General features: G+C 38.9%; 1 long non-coding RNA gene across 1 annotated transcript in view; it reads left to right on the forward strand.

Annotated features, from left to right (window-relative positions):
- The window catches only part of LOC309836152, a 187,078-nt gene that overhangs the window by 28,951 nt on the left and 133,675 nt on the right, over positions 1–24,452 (forward strand). Inside the window, exon 3 of the long non-coding RNA XR_014298107.1 lies at positions 18,121–18,288. This is a non-coding gene — a long non-coding RNA (uncharacterized lncRNA). The remainder of the gene's footprint in view (positions 1–18,120; positions 18,289–24,452) is intronic.

The following is a 24,452-nucleotide window of genomic DNA, read 5'->3' on the forward strand; positions in this document are numbered from 1 at the left end:
ATTTAGAAAAGACCTTGGTGTCTAATAAGCACTCAGTGAACTTTAGCTGGTATTAGTATTAGAATTAAAATCAGAATTAGAGGTAAGATGAAAGCAGCATCAGTAATAGTATTAACGTTATTACAGGGCTGGCTTTAAGTCTAACAGTGAAACCCCATGTCTAATTATTAGGAGGGAGGTGAGGAAAGGAGATCCTATTAATGACAGTAAAGATGGGTAAGGCCAGAGCAGGTGACAGCTGTTTATGTAAAGAGTACACCTAGAGGTAGCTCAGGATATACCTGCTTTTTAAGTTACAAATAGATGTTCCACAGACATCACCTGTCTTCATGATCAAGAAGTTCCAATTACTTTGAAATACAGAATCTCCAATATAAACTTTCCAATGTCTCTTGAGTGCTATTCATGATCTACTCTGGTGAGTTACTTACCAACTGACATTTAGAATAGAAAATATAGTTAGTTTTAAAGGCTGATGAAAAACCATTTCTACCTCGTCTCTAAAGGAGCTGAGGTTATGGGTAACCCTTTTAAAAATTATGTTTTCGTAAATTATAATAAGTTGTTAGTCTTCTGTTATGTAAGGCTAGTGCTCTTCATGCAAATATGAATGCAAATTTTCCACTAAAGGTGTGGAAAAGTCTACAAAACAAGGGACTGTACTTACTAATTGGATGATCTGCCTGGTCCCTTGCAGAGCTGTTACTGTCTCTGTGACTCTAGGTGTAGAGCAATTACACAGCCACATCTTCAAGCTACTCCTGAATCGCTGTTGCTGGAGGGTCCCACAATCATGCTATGCAGAAAAAAATCATGGCTTGGCACAATGGAGGCTGGCGGTTGGTTTTCAACACATTCTAAGTAGACAGCAACTTACTTTTCCTTCAAAAGGAATTTAAAATGACCCTGACATTGTCATAGTCACAGAACACTGATTTCCCACTGAGATGATGAGGAAAATATGAAAATAAAGAGAAACACTTAATGGAATTGGTATGGAAGAACTAATTTCATGTAAGAAAGAAAAACTCACCTGTTAATCAAGGAACCACAAAAGAATCCTACAAATCTCCCTTCTGTACACTGTTGACTATTTAAACAAAAATACAATCACTTGAAAATTAAAATAACGTTCTCCAAAATAACTGTTTGGTAGCAAGGAAATCACTACAATCATTGGTAATTTAGATAATTAAATGAGAATACTGCACATAAAAACTTATGGGGTATTTCATGTTCATGGATTTAGAGATTTAGTATTGTTAAGATGTCCATACTACCCAAAGCCATCTACACGTTCAGTGCAATTGCTCTCAAAATTCCAGTGACATTTTTCACAGATATAGAACAAACAATCCTAAAATTTGTATGGAACCATAAAAGACCTCGAATAGCCAAAGCAATCTTGAGAAAGAAGAACAAATCTGGTGGCATCATGCCCCCTGATTTCTAACTATATTACAAAGATATAGTAATCAGAACAGTATAGTATTGGCATAAAAACACACATGTCAATGGAACATGACAGCCCAGAAATAAACCCATGCATATATGGTCAATTAATTTACAACAAAGCAGTCAAGGATATATAATGGGTGAATGAGAGCTTCTTCCATAAATGGTGTTGGGAAAACTGGACATTAAAACATAATACCAAGAGAACTAAAAGATATAAAAAGAGCCAAATGGGAATTCAAGAGCTGAAAAAAACAGCAACTGAAATGAAAATTTAACTGGATGTGATAAACACCAGATTAGATGAAAAACTCATAAAGTAGAAGACACAGAAATAGAAATTATCCAAACAGAGACAAAGAAAAGAGACAGAAAAAAAACAAAACCCACCCAAACCTAGAGACTCAGTAACCTGTGGGACAATGTAAAGCAATGTAACATGTCTGTAATTGGAGATCCAAAAAAGCAGGGGCAGAAAAAAGTTTGAGGAAATAATGGCCAAGATGTATTCCAAATCTGAAAACTACTATAAATCTGCAGATCCAAGAAGCTTAAGAAACACTTAAGCTATATAAACTAAAAGCTTAACCAAGAATGATTTGTTGACCCTCTTGAAATAAAATTCTAGAAATAAAATTGCCATCTGGTTATCTCCTTTACTAAAGTGGCAATTTGGATATTATTTTTAAAATCATGAGAGTAGGAGAATAGAATAAATGTGCTTATGTGAAGTACTGATTTCTTTTTTTGCTTGAGAATTTTAAAATGCTCTAAATCTGAAATAAAATTGAATTCTTTCTTTTTTTTTTTTTTTTTTTGGCTGTGTTCGGTCTCCTTTGCTGCATGCAGGCTTTCTCTAGTTGTGGCGAGTGGGGGCTACTCTTTGTTGCGGTACACGGACTTCTCATTGCAGTGTCTCCTCTTGTTGTGGAGCACGGGCTCTAGGCACGCAGGCTTCGGCAGTTGTGACATGGACTTAGTTGCTCCGTGGCATGTGGGATCTTCCTGGACCAGGGATCGAACCTGTGTCCCCCACATTGGCAGGCAGATTCTTATCCACTGTGCCACCAGGGAAGCCCCAAGTTGTAGGAGTTTTAAAAATACATTTTGGAGATTAACCCCTTATCAGATATATGGTTTGCAAATATGTTCCCCCATTCCATAGGTTACCTTTTCACTCTGGTGGTTGTTTCTTTGTTTTTTCTCTGCAGAAGCTTTTTAGTTTGATGTACTCCCACTTGTCTGTTTTTCTTTTGTTGCCTGTGCTTTTGGTGTCATAGCAAGAAGTCATTGCTAGATCAATGTTATGAAGCTTTCTCCCTGTGTTTTCTTCTAGGAGTTTTATACTTTCAAGTCTTAAATCCATTTTGAGTTCGTTTGTGTATGGTGTACGGAAAGTGTCCAGTTTCTTTTTTTTTTTTTTTTTGCACTTGGGTATCCTGTTTTTCCAACACTATTTGTTGGAGAAACCATCCTTTCCCCATTGTGTAGTCTTGACACACTTGTTGAAGATCATTTAACCATATACACTGGATTTATTTTTGTGTTCCCTATTCTATTCCATTGGTCTATATGTCTGTTTTAATGCCAGTACTGTACTGTTTTGAATACTGTAGCTCTGTAATATATTTTGAAAACAGGAAGTGTGAGGCCTCCAGGTTTGTTCTTTCTAGATGTTGTTTTTGCCTATTCAGAGTCCTCTGTGGTTCCATATGAATTGTAGAATTGTTTTTTCTATTTCTGTAAACAAATTCCATTGCGATATTGATAAGAAAATCTGTAGATCACCTTAAGTAGTAATTTTAACAATATAAAGTATTTCAGTTCATGAACACAGGATGTCTTTCATTTATATGTCTCTTCCTTAATTTCTTTCAGTAATGTTTTATAGGTTTCAGTGTGCAAGTCATTCACCTTCGTTAAGTTTATTCCTAAGTATTTTATTCTTTTTCATGTTATTGTAAATGGGACTGCTTTCTTAATTTTCTTGTCAGATTATTTGTTGTTTGTCTATAGGGTTGCAATTGATTTCTGCATGTTGATTTTGTATTCTGCAACTTTACTGAATTGTTTATTAATTCTAACCATTTTTTGCTAGAGTCTTTAGGGTTTTCTACATATAAGATTATGCCATCTGTAAACAGACATTATTTTACTTTTTGTTCAATTTGAATGTCTTTTATTTCTTTTTCTTGCATAATTCCTCCAGCTAGGACTTCCAGTACTATGTTAAATAAAAGTAGAGAGAGTGGGCACACTTTTCTTCTTACTAATCTTAGAGGAAAAGCTTTGTTTTTCCACCATTGAGTATGATGTTAGCTGTGCACTTGTCATATATGGTCTTTATTATGTTAAGGTAGTTTCCTTCTATTCCTAGTTTGTTGAGTGTTTTTATCATGAAAGGGTGTTGATTTTTGTCAAATACATTTCTGCATCTATTGGGGTGGTCATGAGAGTTTTATCCTTTGTTCTGTTAATGTGGTATATCACATTGATTGATTTTTGTGTGTTGAACATCCTTGCATCCTAGGAATAATTCCCATTTGTATGATCCTTTTAATGTGTTGTTTAATTTGGTTTGCTAATACCAATACTTTGTTGAGAATTTTTTGCATCTATACTTATCTATTATACCTATAGTTTTTTTCCTTTTCATGTCCTTTTCTATCTGTGGTATCAGGGTGATTTTGGCTTCATAAAATTTGGAAGTGTTCCCTGCTCTTCAGTTTTTTGGAGGAATTTGGTGTTAATTCTTCCTCAGATGATTTGGTAGAATTCATCAGTGAAGCCATCTGGCTCTGGGCTTTTCTTTGTTCAGAGACTTTTGATTATTGATTCAATCTCCTTACTAGTTATAGGTCTGTATACATTTTCTGTTTCTTTATGATTCAGTCTCGGTAGGTTGTAGCTCTAGAAATTTGTCCATTTCTTCTAGGTTAACCAATTTGTTGGATAATTTCTGTATAATTTTTCAAAGTAGTCTCATACGCTTTTAATTTCTGTGGCATTGGTTGTAATGTCTCCTCTTTCATTTCTGATTTTCTAGAGTCTTCTTTTTTCTGATTTAATCTAGTTAAAGGTTTGTCAATTTTGTTGATCTCTGCAGAAAGAATTTGATTTTTTCTATTGTTTTCTATTCTCTATTTCATTGATTTCTGCTCTAATCTTACTTCCTTCTTTCTCTTAACGTTGGCCTTAGTTTGTGCTTCTTAGTTCCTTGAGGTTTAGTTAGTTTGTTTATTTTAGATCTTCTTTTTTACTGTATGACTTATTTTTATAAATTTCCCTGTTAATACTGCTTTCACTGCATTCCATAGTTTTAGTATGTTATAGTTTTGTTTTCATTTGTCTCAAGATATTTTCTAATTTATCTTTTTATTAATTTTTTGACCCGTTTTTTGTTCAAAAGATTGTTATTTAGTTTCCACTTATTTGCGAATTTTACATTTTTCTTTCAGCCATTAATTTCTAGTTTTCATTCCATTGGGGTCAGAAAAGATATTCGACATGATTTCAATGTTCTTAAATTTGTTAGACTTGATTTGTGGCCTAATATTTGGTCTAGATTGAAGAATGTTCCATCCATGTGCACTTGAGAAGAATGTGTACTTTGCTGCTGTTGGGTGGAATGTTCTGCATATGTCCATTAGGTTCATTTGGTTTATAATGTTGTTTAAGTCCGCTGTTTCCATATTGATACTCTGGATAGTCTATCCATTATTGAAAGTGGGTTATTTAAATTTTCTACTATTATTGTCTTACTCTCTTTCACCCTTCATTTTTATTTATGTGTGTCCTGATTTTGGATGCATGTATTCATAATTGTTTTATCTTTCAGGTGTATTGACCCATTTATCACCACATATTGTCCTTCTTTGTCTCTAGTGACAGTTTTTTTTGTTTGTTTGTTAATTTTAATTTTTTGGCTGCATCAGGTTTTAGTTGCAGCACATGGGATCTTCATTGCGGCACAAGGGCTTCTCTGTAGTTGTGGAGTGTGGGCTCCAGGGCACATTGGCTCTCTAGTTGAGGCGCGTGGGCTCAGTGGTTGTGGCACACGGGCTTAGTTGCCCTACGGCATGTGCGATCTTAGTTCCCAGACCAGGAATTGAACCCACCTCCCCTGCACTGGAAGGTGGATTCTTTACCACTGGACCACCTTTTCTTTTGATTACCATTTGTATGAAATGTCTTTTTCTATCCTTTCACTTTTAACCTATGTATGTCCTTAAATCTAAACTGAGTCTTTTGTAAACAACTTATAGTTGGATCTTGTTTTTTTAATCCATTTAGCCACTCTTTTGATTTGGAAGTTTAATCCATTTACATTTGAAGTAATTATTGATAAGGAAGGACTTACTATTACCGTTCTGTTAATTGTTTCCTGTCTGTCTTACAGCTTTCTTGTCCATCTTTTCCTCTTTTCTTGCCTTCCTTCATGATTCTTTGATGTTTTTTGTAGTGCCATGCTTTGATTTCTTTTTTATTTTCTTTTTTGTATCTTCTATAGATATTTTTTTTGTGATCACAATGGGACTTATTGTAAAACATCTTATAATAATCTATTTTAAGCTGATGACAACTTAACATCAATCATAGACATATACTCTCCACTTTTACTTCTCCCTCTCTCCATACTTTGTTATTGATGTCACAGATTACATCTTTTTGTATTGTGAATTCATTAGAATATTTTTATAGTTAGAGTTTTTTTATACTTTTATCTTCTATATCAGAATTAAAAAAGATTTATGCACCACAGTTACAGTGTTCCAGTATTTCATATTTGTCTATATAGTTACCTCTACCAGTGAGTTTTATACTCTCATGTGCTTTTATGTTGCTGTTTAACATCCTTACATTTCAACTTGAAGGACCTGCCCCTTAGCATTTCGTGTAAGGCAGGTCTATTGGTGAAGAACTCCTCAGCACTTTTTTTTTTTCCCCTGTGGTACACGCGCCTCTCACTGTTGTGGCCTCTCCCGTTGCGGACCACAGGCTCCGGACGCGCAGGCCCAGCGGCCATGGCTCACGGGCCCAGCCGCTCCGCGGCATGTGGGATCTTCCCGGACCGGGGCACGAACCCGTGTCCCCTGCAACGGCAGGTGGACTCTCAACCACTGCGCCACCAGGGAAGCCCTCCTCAGCATTTTTTATCTGGGGAAGTCTTTAATTCTCCTTCATTTTGAAGGATATTATTGTATTTCTCAGCTCCAGAATTTCTGTTTGGTTCTTTTTTTAAAAAAAATATTTTCTGTCTCTTTGTTGATATTCTTGATTTATTCATGCCTCATTTTCTTGAGCTAACAGAGTATCGTTATGATAATTACTTTGATTTCTTCGTTAGGTAATTTATATACCTCTGTTTCTTTAGGGTCGGTTTCTGGAGTTTTATTTTGTCCTTTTTGGGGCTGTGTGTTCCTGTTTTTCTCATGTGTCTTAAAAATTCGTGTTGGAACCTGCACATTTGAAAAACCAGCCAGTCTCTCCCAGTCCTGTAAATTGGCTTCATGCAGGTGAAGACACTCACCAAACAGCCCAACTACAGGTTTCAGGTGTATCTCAAGCATTTTTGGGGAGGATGTAACTTCTCTTGGCCCGTGCATGCATTTTCTCAAGTAGAGGGGCGTGGCCAGTTTCTTTTTCAGGAGTCTGTCGTCTCTTGCTGCATCTGGTGTCTATGTGTGATGCTCTAAGTTCTCTGGTTCTACAGCAGTAATCAGCTAACTCTCTCCTGTTCTCAGTGGCCACCAGGCATCTAAAGTATACCGCTTCCCATCAGTGTCCCAAGGCAGGCAAGACAGAATCCAGTCCCCAGGCTGCCATGAGAAAAGCTGGAACACTGGGCACGTGTTCCAGTTCCTCCCTCCCCTCTGAGGGAGCAGCCTTGAGCTGTACATCCTCTCCCACTCATGCGAGCTGTGCCAGCAAGATGCTCTCATTTCTCTGTGCTTTCAGTGGCTCACAGGCCTCCAAACCGTGCTGGCTCCGTCAGCGCTCCAAAGAGGTGAGACACAAGCTCTGCCCTGGGGAAGCCCTCTGAGGACCCAGGACGCTGAGTGCTTGCACGTGCTGAGGGAGAAGCACGGAGCACGGTTGTTTTCTCCCGGGGCTGCGCTATGCCAGTGGGGGCGGGGCCGAAGCAGGTAAAGTAAAATTGATCTTCTAACCCATTTCAGTGCAGCCCTCTTAGCTTTCTGCTCCCCCAGGATACTGCAACTTCTTACGTGGATTTTGGGGTTATCTGAATGCGAATTTCTTTGTCCGCCTATCACTGTTAAATCCACTTTTCTGTGGGGAAGTAGGGCTGGGACTTCCTATCCTCCATGCCGCTGACAACACTCCCTAAGTTATTTTATTGCTAGGGAATTCTTCTGTTAGTTTCACATGTATGTGTAGAGTAGACATCCACTGTTTGAACTGCCCCGAATCAGGCTTCTGTGAAAATCACCATCCCCCTCTCCACCATCTATTTATCACAGAAGTTTCCGTTTTTTTCCACGATCACTATTAATGAAGCCACGTGAAGTTCTTCACCCAAACTGCATCCATGAGCGTATTTCCTGGTAATTTTCAGACTTGGGACCAGAGAGTGTGAGGGAAATGTCTACCGGGTGATTGAGGTCATAAGACATACAACTTTGGGGTTCTCAGAGCTCCTGTTTCCACCATGTAGAGAAAACCGTGCTGCAGTAAGAACAGCATGAGGTCAGCACGCTGGGGGAAGCAGACAGGAGAGACACAGCCATGGTGGTGGTGCTCTGTGCCCTTGGCCTCTTTTTCTGTGTCCTGCATGCATTCCTGCTCTTGGTGTCCATGAAAACTTTCTTAGTTAAATAAAAAAAGGTTCTGAAGAACCTAGGGGCAGGACAGGAATAAAGATGCAGATGTAGAGCATGGACTTGAGGACACGGGGAGGGGGAGGGGTAAGCTGGGACGAAGTGAGAGAGTGGCATGGACATATACACACTACCAAATGTAAAACAGATAGCTAGTGGGAAGCAGCCACATGGCACAGGGAGATCAGCTCGGTGCTTTGTGACCACCTAGAGGAGTGGGATAGGGAGGATGGGAGGGAGACACAAGAGGGAGGAGATATGGGGATATATGTATATGTATAGCTGATTCACCTTGTTATACAGCAGAAACTAACACACCACTGTAAAGCAATTATACTCCAGTAAAGATGTTTAAAAAAAATTAGTGAAAGCAGGGCTTTTATTTGCAACCCAAACAGCCTTAATTAATGCAGGATTCAAGGCTCCTAGAAAAAATATCCCATATACCAAGATTAATTTCAACCTCATGATTTTAAGTGTTATGTCACATTGCTATGGGATCTCAATCTACATTGTTTATTTTCTTCTCTTTTTTTACTCAGTAGGTACAGTCAAATAAACTATTTAACTTTTTGTTTGTTTTTTGCATCTGCCTTAATAGAGTAGACACTGAACTGTTCTATAGCAGGCTATCAAAAGTTGTCTGGGGTTGTGGTGTTAAAATAGATACTTGACAGCGATGCGTGTGCATATACCCACCGAAGAAGCGTACTACGGCATGTGTCTGTAAAGCCACGCCCGTCATGTCCTTCTGTCTTCCTCCCAGCCTGTGCTTTTGCCAAATAAATATCCGTGCTTATAAAGATTGTGCTTATAATCCTTTCTTTTCCTCCTTAATAATTTTCTCTGTTTCTCTAAGAGGTCACGCTAAGGCTGTTTTTGATGTGTGAGCTGTCCTTCCCAAAGATGCATTAGTCTAACTCTGGCTCTGAAAGTAACTATAATGACTTTTAATCTTTATCATCTTGTCTCCTGGATGGTTGCCAAACGATTCTAGGATATGCTGCAGACAACACATCTATTTCATGGAACAATGCTGTTCATGGTGGCGCTGAGGCAAGGGCTCTTTGGCTGTCTAACTTGCTTACAAGAACGTTAGGCGAGTCTGTTTGGCTCAGGAAGAATGAGGCTCCACGTTTCAGCTTGAGGAGGGACATGCTGTTGTGAGACAGGCAGTTCATTATTCTTTTCTGAGCAGAGTACCGAAAGGATGCTTTCCTTTTGTATTGCCAGATGTTTAATCATATCATCGCGATAACTTTTTTAGAACACAGTTACACAGGCAGCATCCTCAAGAATAAATAAAATTATAATCTTCACTGAATTTTCAAAAAGTTTATGGAAATTAAACAAAAATACAGAGCAATCTATGTCCAACTTCTTATAATAAGAAACTGCTGCTCTAAACTTGGTGAAATCATAGTCATTTTTAGAGCTTGAAGGGACTTTGAGATCACCTGATCATAAGACTACATGGAGATAGTTTAGAAGGAAAATTACAAGCACACAGCAGGGAGACATAGTGTAGCTCAGAATGTCGGGAGGACATTTGGAGAAAGAAACTTTAAGTCCCGCAGGATCAGAGAGGGGACAGCGGGAGTGGATGACTGAGGGCAAAGTGCGTGTCTGGCTGTTTTGAGATGTGTGTGTTCAAGAAACTGAACGATGTCAAGGTCGGTTATCCCCAAGAACCGTGTAACCCTGCGTCAAATTATTTAATTTCTGTAAGCCTCAGGTCCTTCCTTTTATTTATTATTATTTTTTATTTTTATTTATTTTTATTTTTTTTACATCTTTATTGGAGTATAATTGCTTTACAAGGGTGTGTTAGTTTCTGCTTTATAACAAACTGAATCAGTTATACATATACATATGTTCCCATATCTCTTCCCTCTTGCGTCTCCCTCCCTCCCACCCTCCCTATCCCACCCCTCCAGGCGGTCACAAAGCACCGAGCTGATCTCTCTGTGCTATGCGGCTGCTTCCCACTAGCTATCTACCTTAGGTTTGGTAGTGTATATATGTCCATGTCTCTCTCTCACTTTGTCACAGCTTACCCTTCCCCCTCCCCATATCCTCAAGTCCATTCTCTAGTAGGTCTGTGTTCCTTTTAAAAATTGAGATAATAATAGTACCTATGTCCTGGAATTGTCAGGATTAATTAGAATGCTATAAATAAAGCTTTTATCACAGTGCCTTGCACATAATGTTTCACTAAAGAGTAGCTTTGATGAGAAAAAATGGAAAGATTTTAAGTAGAGAATGACATGATTAGATTTTTAATATTTTCATTTTTTTAATTGGAGTGTCGTTGATTTACAATGTTGTGTTAGTTTCAGGTTTACAGCAAAGTGATTCAGTATATATACTGAATAATTACACACACACACACACGTAAGTCTTTTTTAGATTTTTCTCCATTATAGGTTATTGCAAGATACTGAATATAGTTCCCTGTGCTATACAGTAGGATCTTGCTGTTTGTCTATTTTATATATAGTAGTGTGTATATCTTATTCTATATCAAAACTCCTGGAAGGAGTTGTCTGCATTTTCTAGCACAATTTCCTCTTCTCCCAATCTCTTTTGAATCTGTGCTAATCAGATTTCAGTCCCCATCACTCCATGAAAACTGTGCGTGATGGGGTCATGAACAACCTCTACATTGTTAGATCTAATGATCAGATGTGAATCAGAGGTTATTCCATGTTTTTCATTATGCATATCCAGAATTTCCCAGCCCTTTTTCTCAAGGAGACCGTATGCTGTGCTTCCCATACTGTCTTAGTCATAAATCCAGTGCCCATGTGGGAGCTCTCACTTGTGTCCTATTGGTCTGTCTGTCTCTGCACCCAATACCGTACTGCTTCACTGCCGTCATTTAGAAATAAATATTGGTGTCCATTGGAGCAAGTCATTCCACCCTGTTCTTCTCTTTTGGCTACTCTTGGTCCTTCACATTACCATGTAGATTTTAGAACCAGCTGCCAATTTCACAAAGGAACCTACTGGAGTTTGAGTGATAATTCATTGAATCTGTAAATCAATTTGGGGAGAAGGAACATCTTAACAATATTGCTTCTTCCAACCTATGAACATGGCATGTCCTTTATTCTTTTTTTAAAATAAATTTATTTATTTATGGCTGCATTGAGTCTTTGTTGCTGCACGCACTCTTTCTCTAGTTGCGGTGAGCAGGGGCTACTCTTCGTTGCGGTGCGCAGGCTTCTCATTGCGGTGGCTTCTCTTGTTGTGGAGCACGGGCTCTAGGGTTAGCGGGCTTCAGTAGTTGTGGCACGCGGGCTCAGTAGTTGCGGCTAACAGGCTTTAGAGTGCAGGCTCAGTAGTTGTGGCGCACAGGCTTAGCTGCTCCGCGGCATGTGGGATATTCCTGGAACAGGGCTCGAACCTGTGTCCCCTACATTGGCAGGTGGATTCTTAACCACTGAGCCACCAGGGAAGTCCTCGCGTGTCCTTTATTCTTTTCCTTCATTCTTTATTTCTTTCAGTGTTTTACAGTTTTCTGTGTAGAAATTTTGCACATTTCATTAGGTTTGTTTAAAATTATTTTTTTAAATAAAAAATTCCCTTTGTTTTGATATGGAGAAAGAGGTTTAGTCTCATGTATTAGCCTTATATAAAATAACATTTCTAAACTCAAATAATAATTTTAATGTTTATTTGTAGATTATTTTTTTATTTTTATGTACCTAATCATGTTACCTACACAAAATGTTGATCACATTCCTGCATTTCTAATCAATGCTCCTGATTTCTTTTTCTTGTTTTACTGCTCTGGCTACGATCTCCAAAACTGTGGTGAATGGAAGGGGAGACTGAGCATCCAAGATTGTTTCCCAGTCTTAAATAGAAGTGTTTAGCATTTCACCGTGGTGTGTAACGTTTTTACAGCTATTGTCTTTTAGACTAAAGTAACTTCCTTCTATTTCTAGTTGCTAAGATTTAGAATTATCAGATGATGTTGAATTTTTTTCAAATATTTTTCTGCATAGATTGAGATAAGTCTATGAGTTTTTCCTTTATTCTAATTTATTCTATTTAATTTTCTCCTTTATGAATTACATTGGTTGATTTTTTTCTGATGGTAAGCCAACTTTGTGTGTCTAGAATATGTTCAGCTGGGTCACTCATGTTATCCCTTTATATGTAACTGGATTTGGTTGGCAGGTATTTTGTTTAAGAGTTTTGCATCTATGTTCATACAAGAGATGGGCTGATTTTTTTCTTGGAATGTCCTGTTCAAGTTTTTTAATCAAGGTTATGCAGCTTTCATAAAATGAGCTGGAAGGTGGCTGTTCATTGCCCATTCTCTGAAAGGGTTTGTGTAGAATTAGCACTAACGTCTCCCTAGATGTTGGATAGATTCCGTTACTGATCGATGTGCACTGCTCCGACCTCAGTGTGCTCTCTACCGCAGCATACTTGGAGGCACTGAGATTCCGGTAAAGGGCTCTTATTACAGAAAACGCAACCTGCTCTTGCCTCCACCTCTGCCCCTAGAAAATGAGTCCTTGACTCATTGAATTACCTTGTTGCCTTCCTCTTAAAATAAGCTTATATTGGTATTTATTGGGTGCTGACCATGTGTCAGGTGCTCTCCTAAGAATTTTATCCACATTATCTCACTTAATCCTTTAACAAAACGATGAGAGCCCTGGTTTGCTCATGAGAAGCCTGAGGCACAGAGAGGTGAAATACCTCTTGAGGACCAAGTTGGAGAGAGGAGGATTCTACCCCAGAGCCTGGCTCTGGAACTCACTCCACATCCCCTGGCTTGATGCTCCTTGCTGTGCGTTTGGACCACTGCTCTTTCTACTGTATTGTATTGACTCCTTTGCTCATATATTTCCCATTTTTCTCCATTTCTAGTAAATGCCCTCACAGTCAAATTTTCCTTGATTAATGCTTTGTCCAGATTCTGTGTTTTGATATATGGTGTTTTATTCTCACTCATTTCTGAATAGTCTTTAATTTTAAGTTTTTCTTTATCCTGAGTCATTTAGAAGAGCGATTTAACATTTCTGAGTGGAAAGTTCTTTTGGGCTAGCCTTTGGTTGTTCACTGTCTGGTTTTGTGACATTGTAATCAGAACTTGGGCTGTGTAATTTCTGCTTTGGGACTTTCTAAAAGAATTTTTTGGTAACCTAACATCTGGCTAATTACTGCAACTGTCCCATGGTGTTTGAAAAGAATGCATAGTTTCAGTTTGTTTGCTACACAATTATGTATATATAAGTATATATATATATCATACCAAGCTGGGTGTGTGTGATATTCAGATTCTTTATACCATTATTTTTTTCAGCATGACTTGCCAGTAGGTCTGGTTTTGCCAGTTTCTCTTTGTATTTTTTGAAAATATTTTCTTTATATATTTCAGAGCAATGCTGTTCAGTCCTTAAGTTTTTTGACCTTTCGATGAAGGTCCCTTTATCAATATAAAGCATTTGCCCTCCTCACACTCAGTACTTTGACCCTGTCCTCAGTTTTGTCAAATATACATTTCTCGAAGTCAGTTTTCATTTTTATACAATTACCTGGCCGGTGTTTTCTAATCTCTTTATTTTCAAATTTCCATGTCTTAAACACATCTGCATTGGGTCTGTCATGGTCCCCATCTTACTTGGGCTTTGTTCTCTCTGGTTATGGTGGAGTCCTTTATGGATCCACAGTGACTAGAGATCAGTGAAGTCTTGGGAAGGTGCATTTCCTCTTTTCAAGCTGGTAGGTTATAATTTAGGAAAACCTGTCTGTTGTCTGTTGTGTGTTCATCTCAGCCTGTACTTTCAGTGGGACTTGCTCTTATTGCACAGAGGTCTTCCAGAATGTTTTAGAACATAAATCATTTTCTAAAGCCTTTCCCTGACTCCTGCAGGAAAGTAAGTCCATAGTTTGGCCGCACCTCAAGGTTTTCTAAATTGTGTTTTCTTTCACTTATGTCTCCGTATGTTTTCCATCATTTCCATGCTATGTTTTACTAGGTATTAACTTTCAAGCATGGACAGATCTATTCCGCTGAAGTCTTCACGGCTGCATTCCATGTGCGCTTGGGGACTTGCTGGAATCTTCTCTTCCCTCTGCTGCTTGTCGACAGATCATGGGGTGCACAGCCCTGGTGTTCTCCTTCTTTACCTCCCAGGAGTCATCAGAAATTATTAGAAGAGAAATGAATAATCACAGAATTCATTATTGTTCCTCTGATAACACGTGGTACAACCCTCTGTTATAGCACCTACACTCTGTGTGTCGCGGGGTTTTTGCTTTGGTGCCTTCCACTAAATTGTAGGTCCTAGGGAGCAGGACCTGTGCCGCATCACCTTTGTGCCCTGGTGTGTGGCATAGCGCCTGGCACAGAAGCATTCAGTAAACCGGATGCCTGAGGCACCTGAAAGTAGACCAATGCATTCGTAGGCACTTAAGGTAGAAGGCCACCGGGGAGTGAATATGAAGATCCGGGTGTCCTTGCTTCTACCCTTGGCCCCTGATAATCTATTCTTCATGTAACAGCCAGAATGATTCTTTTAAAACTTAAGCCCGACCCTGTCACTTCTTTGCTCAAAATACGGTTCCTGGGTGGTTCTTATCTCACTCCAGGTAAAATGTAAGTTCTTACCTTGGCCAGCTGTGCCCAGCACGAATATAAATGTATAGTAAAGAACTCATATAACTCAATAGCAGAAAACCCAAACAATCCAGTCAAAACTGGGCAGGGTACCCAAATAGACGTTTTTCCAGAGAGGACGTACAGATGGCCAACGGGTACGTGAGAAGGCGCTCAGCATCACTAACCATACGGAAATGCAAATCAAAACCACTATGAGATACCACCCCACACCTGTCAGAATGGCTGTTATCAGAAAGACAGATACCAAGTGTTGGTGAGGGTGTGGAGAAGAGGGAGCCTTTGTGCACGGCTGGTGGGAATGCAAATTGGTGCAGCCACTGTGGAAAATAGTGTGGAGGTTCCTCAGAAATCTAAAAATACAACTATCAGCAATCACACTTCTGGGTGTTTTCCTGAAGAAAAAGAAAATATTAACTCAGAAAGGTATGTGCACCCTCAAGTTCAAATTCAGTATTATTTACAATAACCAAGTTATGGTAACAACCTACACGTCCATTGACGGATAAATGGATAAAGAGAAGATGGCATATTTATACAATGGAATATTACTGAGCCAGAAAAAAGAAATCACAAAAAGTCATTTTTGACAACACGGATGGACATTGAGGGCATTATGCTAAATGAAATATGTCACACAGAGAAAGATAAATATCATATGATTTCACATATTTGGAATAGGAAAAAAAAGACAGCTCACAGATACAGAGAACAGAAGAGAGCAGATTGGTTTGTGGTGGCCAGAGAAGGGGCTAGGGGTGGATGAAGTGGGTGAAGGGGTCAAACGGTGCAGACTTCCAGTTATTAAATAGTCATGGAGATGTAAAGTACAGCATCGTGGCCATAGTTAATAGTACTGTGTTGCATGTTTGAAAATTGCTAAGAGAGCAGATCTTAAAAGCTTTTAATCACAAGAAAACAAATAACTGTGCATGATGAGAGATGTTAACTAGACTTACAGCACATACAAATATCAAATCATTATGTTGCTCACCTGAAACTAATATGTTGTTATGTGTCAGTTATACCTCAGTAAAAAATATGATTGCATCCTGCTTCACGCTCTGTTCCATTATTTAAAAAAGTATTCTAGTTAAATCTTTAGTTTCCAAACACTTTCTTAATATTTCTAGACGTTTAAAAACTTTTTTATATTTTAAATATCGAATCATCTAGAATTTAATTTTGAATGATACGTAATAAGTGGTCATCATTTTTCCCCAGATAGGCAGTCATTTCTGGCAACATAATGGGATTTACAAAATGTGTTTTTTGCACATATATATTTTCTCATTTATTCTTTATGCTGAAACAGACCCTACAAATTTATTTTGTAACAATTTCGTGTGGTCATCAGGTAGTCTGTTATTATGTATTCACTGCTTTTTAAAATGACTAAAAATGATACGTGTTACTTAGTTCTAACACATCAATTAATGTTTTATTCAAAAATACATTCTAGTGTTACATAATCGGGTTTGAATTTCGGTTTTGAATTTCTACCCCTCCCTACCTATGCAACCTCTGCAAGTTACTTAACCTCTCTTTACTCAGTATATTCACTTGTAAGAAGTGTTTTACATGAATAATATTTGTTTTGAAGGGTTGCAGTGAGGTTTAAATGAGATAAGCAGATAAAGCGCTTAGCACAGAGCTCAAATCTTATTTATCAGTAGTCATGGCGTTATAATCTTTTGCAGTAGTAATCAAAATATTAATTTAATTAGAATATTCCAGTGCCTGGGCTGTTTGCCACAGTTCCCATTCAGCATCAACAGTAGGCAGATGACATGGTGTAATTCTCAGCTGGACCTTGTGAAAGATCTACAGGACAACAGCCTTGTAATACGTGTTGACGCAGTGCTATAAACAGGGTCTGAAGTTTGAAATATTCAGTAGTACATGCAGCTATTATTGCTAACGCAGTCGTAGCAAATGCACTTTATTGGTATGTATATATGCATATACCAGCCATCCTTTGGTCCATTTCTTTGAAATCCATTTTGTACTTTGGTGAGAGATTTGAGCTTTGAATGTACAGACATGAAGTGAAGTTTAAGAGTTCATAGACAGGATGAAATTATTGATGAGGAGGTTACTTTGCAAAAGCCACCAGTTTATACAGAATCCCATGTTAAAAGAAAGATACTAACTTTAATGGGTTGTTATACATGTATATCTAGATATCTGTCTATATATTCATGTACAAATATTCACATGCATGGGTAATTTTGAGGACTTAGTGATATTTTGAGAACATGGAGGTTTTCATGGTGGTAAAACCCAATCAAATAATTTCTGAAAGAGTAGTATTTCAGACATTTAAGTCTCTCCCTACGTGTTTCCTAATATTTTACAAGCCCTATTGTCTTTTTCATGACTTACCCTTGATCAATATATAAGTTATTTTTCTCTTGCCGTTTCATAGAGTTAGCGTTATCTACAATGAAAGCCCTGGTTTAATTAGTCCGTGTTTAGTATGATTTTTCACTGGAAGCCAATGACCTAAAAGACTCTAGCAAGTTTTTAATTATTTTTTTGTGTTGTTTTGTTTTATTTTGTTTTTGAAGATACTCTGGTGATGATAATCTCTTACACTTTCAGTATTTTAATTACTTTTTTGGCTTCTCCCAGGCAATTAAAAGAATAGCATGATAGAAAAAAGTTTCTCTTAACCCAACTTTTTTTTTAAAATAACCTTTAGATAATTAAAATTCTAAAGTCTTTTAAGAGACATTGTAATTGATGTCTAAAAGTTTTTTAAGCAGATGACTTATTTGCATTATGATAATTCTTTGGGGGCAATATTTCTTATTATTTAAGGTCATTCATTGCAAGGTTGGAACTAAGCCTGTCCTGAACCAGTAAACTGTGTACCTAGGTTACACAAATTTTGTCCTGCATTTAAGTTTCTTTTCCACAGCTGTAGTTTATTGTAATGTCCATGACTCTCACAGAGCATGTGTCCTTTGGACCGTGCTAAGTTTTAAGTCCCTCTGAAACATGCAAGTGGAGATGCCAAATGGAAATCAGGACATAGGTCTGGAACTCAGCAGCCTAGTCTCGCTCATTCTCAAGTGGGAATTGTCTGCCGGTAGGGGAATGTGTTATTTTCTTATTGCTGCTGTTATCAATTACCACAAATGTATTGGCTCAAAGCAGTGCACATTTATCATCTTACAGTTCTGGAAGCCAGCAGTCTGAAATGTTCCCCCGAGCTGACGTCGACGTGTCAGCAGGCCTGTGTTCCTTCTGGAGCCTCTAGAAGTATCCATCTCCGGGTCTGTTCCAGCTTCTAGAGGCTGCCTGCCCTCCTCAGCTCAGCGACCCCTCCATCTTCACACCTTCCAGGTAGGAGCTGCAACTCTCTCTCTCTGATCAACACCCGTGCTTCCATCATTGCGTCACGTTCTCTGATTCTGACCCCGATAATTTCAGATAATCGCCCCATCTTGAGATCCTTAACCATATCTGCAAAGTCCCTTTTGCCATGTAAAGTAATGTATAGCCTTACACGGTTGTGAACATCTTTGGGGGTCTTTATTGGGTCCAGCACAGGGAATTTGAAGCCATGAGAGAGATGAGTTCTCTTAGGGATAATGTAGACAGGATGGAGAGAAGAGGACTTGGAAGTAGGAATGCAGAATTGAAGAGATTCGAGATCTGTCTTGGCATCATAATGAACATGACATAGACACACAAAATGCATGACATGTATACACTCAGAATACAGTAGAATTTATGAGCTTAGATCACGTGGGGGGCTCTTCTGGTGCGTACTGTACTTTTCTGTTTCTCACTGGGGAATCCCTAGCCCACCAATTTTACACACAGCTAAGTAGAATTATTATTTCTACAAAGGACTCTTGTAAAGAGACTGAAGAAGATCTAGACAATTTCACTGGAAAACACCTTTTTTTCCAAATTTTCTTTTTCTTTCAGTCATAACCTGATTTTAGTATGAATTTGTATTTTTTAAAAAATCATGGGTGCAGTGGCATTCTGCTACAGTCACTTGCAAATATACCTAAATGATTGTTTAGTTTGGCTTCATGCCAGAAGGTGAATATGTGTGAGTGCCGAGTCTATGAAACAGAATTCTTTTATGATTGATATTAACATTCACAGTCCCTTATCCAGTATCCGAGCTGATCTCCCTGTGCTATGCGGCTGCTTCCCACTAGCTATCTACCTTACGTTTGGTAGTGTATATATGTCCATGCCTCTCTCTCACTTTGTCACAGCTTACCCTTCCCCCTCCCTGTGTCCTCAAGTCCATTCTCTAGTAGGTCTGTGTCTTTATTCCCGTCTTGCCCCTAGGTTCATGATCCTTTTTTTTTTTTAGATTCCATATATATGTGTTAGCATACGGTATTTTTTTTTCTCTTTCTGACTTACTTCACTCTGTATGACAGACTGTAGGTCCATCCACCTCACTACAAATAACTCAATTTCGTTTCTTTTTATGGCTGAGTAATATTCCATTGTATATATGTGCCACATCTTTTTTAACATCTTTATTGGAGTATAATTGCTTTACAATGGTGTGTTAGTTTCTGCTTTATAACAAAGTGAATCAGTTATAGCACAGGGAGATCAGCTAGGTGATTTGTGACCACCTAGAGGGGTGGGATAGGGAGGGTGGGAGGGAGACGCAAGAGGGAAGAGATATGGGACCATGTGTATATGTATAACTGATTCACTTTGTTATAAAGCAGAAAATGAAGACTATTTTAAAAAACACGCAGACAGGAAGGAGAAAAGAGGACCCAGGAAGTGAGGAGTACAGAACTGAGTTGATCTGAGATATATTTAGGCATTATGATGAACAGGGCACGTACACACAACACACACACAGCACACAAACACATTCAGAATACAGAGAATTATTATTATTTTTAAAAATTTATTTAATTTTGGCTGCGTTGGGTGTTGCTGCACGCGGGCTTTCTCTAGTTGCGGCGAGTGGGGACTGCTCTTTGTTGTGGTGCGCAGGCTTCTCATTGCGGTGGCTTCTCTTGTTGCGGAGCATGGGCTCTAGGCACACGGGCTTCAGTAGTTGTGGCTTGCGGGCTCTAGAGTGCAGGCTCAGTAGTTGTGGCGCATGGGCTTAGCTGCTCCGTGGCATGTGGGATCTTCCTGGACCAGGGCTCGAACCCGTGTCCCCTGCATTGGCAGGCGGATTCTTAACCACTGTGCCACCAGGGAAGTCCCAGAATACAGAGAATTATTGAATTTGATCACATGGTAGAATTTTTTTGCTGTATACCTGACTTTCATATTTCTCATTGGGCAGTCCCTAGCCCACGGATTTTTATGAGCATATAATCTTATATCAGATTTTGCTTACAAATAATTTTATAAAATCCTATTACTTTAGTTTCAGAGCATTTTGGATTATGGAAAAGATTATGAATGTGTATAGCACTTATACGGGTGACAGTCTCTTGTCATACTCCGATTGAAGACTTTCTGGTCTTGCAGAATATTTGTAAAGTTTCTATAGGAAAAAATATGAACACATGGATAAGTGAAAACCTGTTATTTGTTTAGGTAAAGACATTCTTGCTAAGATTAAAATGGCAAGCCTTTCTATGTAATATATACAATAGAATATATAGTATATTACATGTTATAAGTCACATAATGTATATCATAGTAGCACAAATAAATGTGAAAATATTAAAACAAAAGATATTCACAAGAAAAGGAACATAAATGGATGATAAATATTAAAAAGCCAATCCCTTATTATTGAGTGGAATGTCAAATAAATTTACTTTATCAAATGAGCTGTTACTGGTGAGGATTTGTGAAATTTGGTTGGAGCATTTTATCCATTTATATTTAAGGTAATTATCGATATGTATGTTCCTATTACCATTTTCTTAATAGTTTTGGGTTTGTTTTTATAGGTCTTTTCCTTCTCTTGTGTTTCCTGCCTAGAGAAGTTCCTTTAGCATTTGTTGTAATGCTGGTTTGGTGGTGCTGAATTCTCTTAACTTTTGCTTGTCTCTAAAGGTTTTAATTTCTCCATTGAATCTGAATGAGATCCTTGCTGGGTAGAGTAACCTTGGTTGTAGATTTTCCCTTTCATCATGTTAAATATGTCCTGCCACTGCCCTCTGGCTTGCAGAGTTTCTGCTGAAAGATCAGCTGTTAATCTTATGGGGATTCCCTTGTATGTTATTTGTTGTTTTTCCCTTGCTGCTTTTAATATGTTTTCTTTGTATTTAGTTTTTGATAGTTTGATTAATATGTGTCTTGGTTTGTTTCTCCCTGGATTTATCCTGTATGAGACTCTCTGCACTTCCTGGACTTGATTGACTATTTCCTTTCCCATATTAGGGAAGTTTTCAACTATAATCTCTTCAAATATTTTCTCAGACCCTTTCTTTTCTCTCCTTCTGGGACCCCTATAATTCGAATTTTGGTGTGTTTAATGTTGTCCCAGAGGTGTCTGAGACTGTCCTCAATTCTTTTCATTCTTTTTTCTTTATTCTGCTCTGTGGTAGTTATTTCTACTATTTTATCTTCCAGGTCACTTATCCATTATTCTGCCTCAGTTATTCTGCTATTGATTCATTCTAGAGAATTTTTAATTTCATTTATTGTGTTGTTCATTTTGTTTGTTTGCTCTTCAGTTCTTCTTGGTCCTTGTTAAACGTTTCTTGCATTTTCTCTATTCTATTTCCAAGATTTTGAATCATCTTTAGTATCATTACAGTGAATTCTTTTTCAGGTAGACTGCCTATTTCCTCTGCATTTGGTCTGGTGAGTTTTTGTCTTGCTCCTTCATCTGCTGTGTATTTCTCTGTCTTCTCATTTTGCTTAACTTACTGTGTTTGGGGTCTCCTTTTCACAGGCTGTAGGTTTGTAGTTACCGTTGTTTTTTGGTGTCTGCCTCCAGTGGGTAAGTTTGGTTCAGTGGCTTGTGTAGGCTTCCTGGTCGAGGGGACTGGTGCCTGTATTCTGGTGGGTGGAGCTGGATCTTGTCTTTCTGGAGGGCAGGACTGTGTCCTGTGGTGCGTTTTGGGGTATCTGTGACTTAGTATGATTTTAGGCAGCCTCTCTGCTGATGGGTGGGGTTGTGTTCCTGTCTTGCTAGTTGATTGGCATGGGGCGTCCAGCACTGGAGCTTGCTGGCCGTTGGGTGGAGCTGGGTGTTAGTGTTGAGACGGAGATCTCTGGGAGAGCTCTCGCCGATTGATATTATGTGGGGCTGGGAGGCCTCTGGTGGTCCAGTGTCCTGAACTCAGCTCTCCCATCTCAGAGCTCAGGCCTGACACCAGGCTGGAGCACCAGGACCCCGTCAGCCACATGGCCAGGTATATGGGGATTTTCTTGCCTTTTGGGAAGTCTGAGATCTTCTGCCAGCGTTCAGTAGGTGTTCTTTCAGTTACTTTCTGTGTGATGCTAAGGTTACCAGTATCCTCTCTTCCTTGGGTCCAGGGCCCTCACCATGGGCTCTGGGTACAAGAGATGTGAGAATGATGTAATGTCTACACACCCAGCACGCTGCCCCAATGCTCAGAGCCTTCTCCTCATGTCCTGGCCCAGCTCCCTGACCTCCAGCGCAAGCTGCTCTCGGAGGAATAAAGCACTTCTTTCCCCTGGCTGTTTCCTACCCTGGGGCCTTATCCCCTGCCTCAGCCCCAGCACGAGTCAGAGGGCCCCCCACATTAAACAATTCAAGGGCTATTCACCGAGCACCTATGGGCCAGGGACTCTCCTAGGAACGGAGTTACTACAGTGAGGGGGCCGCTGCCAGCACGCACACAGCCCGTGCCAGGTCGGTCTCTAACCCGTCCCAGGAGGAGGCCACCACTCCTCACCTCCTACCAGAGGCCAAGCAAGGGAGAGCCACTGGGGAGGCATACACTGGACAAGCTAGAGCTGGTCCAGAGGAGCGCAGAGTTCAGTGGTGCAGACTCTCGGAAGTACGCGCGTTTAGGGCCAGGCATGTGCATTTTAGCAATAAACTTTCCATCAGAAGACGGAACTATATTCCAGGTACACAACTGATTTTAGCATGTCTTTTGATCTGTATTTTTTTTTAAATTTCTTGCTCTGTGATCAAACAGTCTTAATGGCAAGTAAGAAATTCGGAGGAAAGAGAATTTTCTTGACCTTTGTTGTTAAGATGCTAGCCCTGGCATGTTTGGGCACAGATCTCCATCTCAGAGAGAAAGGGTGGCAGGTGGAAGGAAGTTCAGGTGACCTTCACCTGAGAGTCCTGTAAGGCTGCATTTCTTAAAGTCATTTGTCCTTTTATTTTCTAAATATTGATCAGGCATCACAAGGAAGTGTATAAATCAGGCACAAATACATTAATTTCTAAAGGACGTTATTCTTTCTTCTGACTGGAATGATTTTTCTTCTGCATTCAATATAATGATCCCATTTTTGTTTCTGAAGACCTTGAGCAATTCAAAACTTGAATAATTCAGGAGTAATTTTCATAAAGAAATCAATGTAAGGTAGGTAGTATGCTTTTTCAGAGCTTAGAAATTTCCCGAAATTGAAGTGTAAGGGCACATTGCTATGGCATTTATTTTGCATTATGTCACCAGTATTTTGTCATCATCCCTGCCTGATATACAGTGATTTTTGCCAACACGAAAGCTGTGCTCCCATAATGCAGCTTTAAAATTTTCAGAACGTTCTCTCTAGCATTAACTGAAAAACATTTGGTCCTTCCTTGATTTGGGGGTCTGTTTTTCCACTCTCATATTGACACCACAATTTAATGAACATTTGAATTACATTATTTGTAGTATATAAAATTATTTAAAATTTTATGTGTAGTGAATGTTAAAATAAAAGCGCCATGATCCCTAAATCACTCTCAGAGATTTCTGATGCATATAAAAGGCATCACAAGACTGATAATATTGACAAGGAAAAGGAAGCATTTCTGTTTCCATCTAAGGTGGTTTATCTGCAGCATGGCTTAAAATTCTCCTTTTTTCTTTAAGAATGACATTTTTGTATGATTTAATATATTTTACACAAACGTTTGAATTTTTCTTTTTTTAAATAGGACTATTTCTAGTTGCATAATTTGTTTGCATAAAATAGAATGGCGTATACTCTGGAATGTTCCTTGGTAATTCAGTAAAGTTCTTACTGATCATATAATTAGAGGGAAATGGCGTGAATACATCGGAGACCTGTTTCAGCAGCGAGTGTGGTGATGCCAGGTGAGTCATTCTTATTCCATAACGGAGGACACCTCTTCGTGTGCTAGAAATTTATGGCCCCATGCGTTCGTGTGTATCTTCTTTGAACAGTTATGAGTAAGCACTGGCATTTCTCATTTTTTGGATGTTCTTTTCTATGCTGCAGGGTGATAACCCTCTTTTAGTTATCTAATCTTCCCCTATAGGTAAAATAGGGAAGGATGGACTGTTACTGCCTACCTTATAGCCTTGTGCCAGGGCTTCCCCCCGATGTAGGATTTGTAGATCACCCCAGCAGTTCGGAAACCCATTTTTGGCCAACACAGCCTTGAG

The sequence above is a fragment of the Grampus griseus genome (genome assembly GCF_964374135.1).
Source record: "Grampus griseus genome assembly, chromosome: 18".
Classification (NCBI taxonomy): domain Eukaryota; kingdom Metazoa; phylum Chordata; class Mammalia; order Artiodactyla; family Delphinidae; genus Grampus; species Grampus griseus.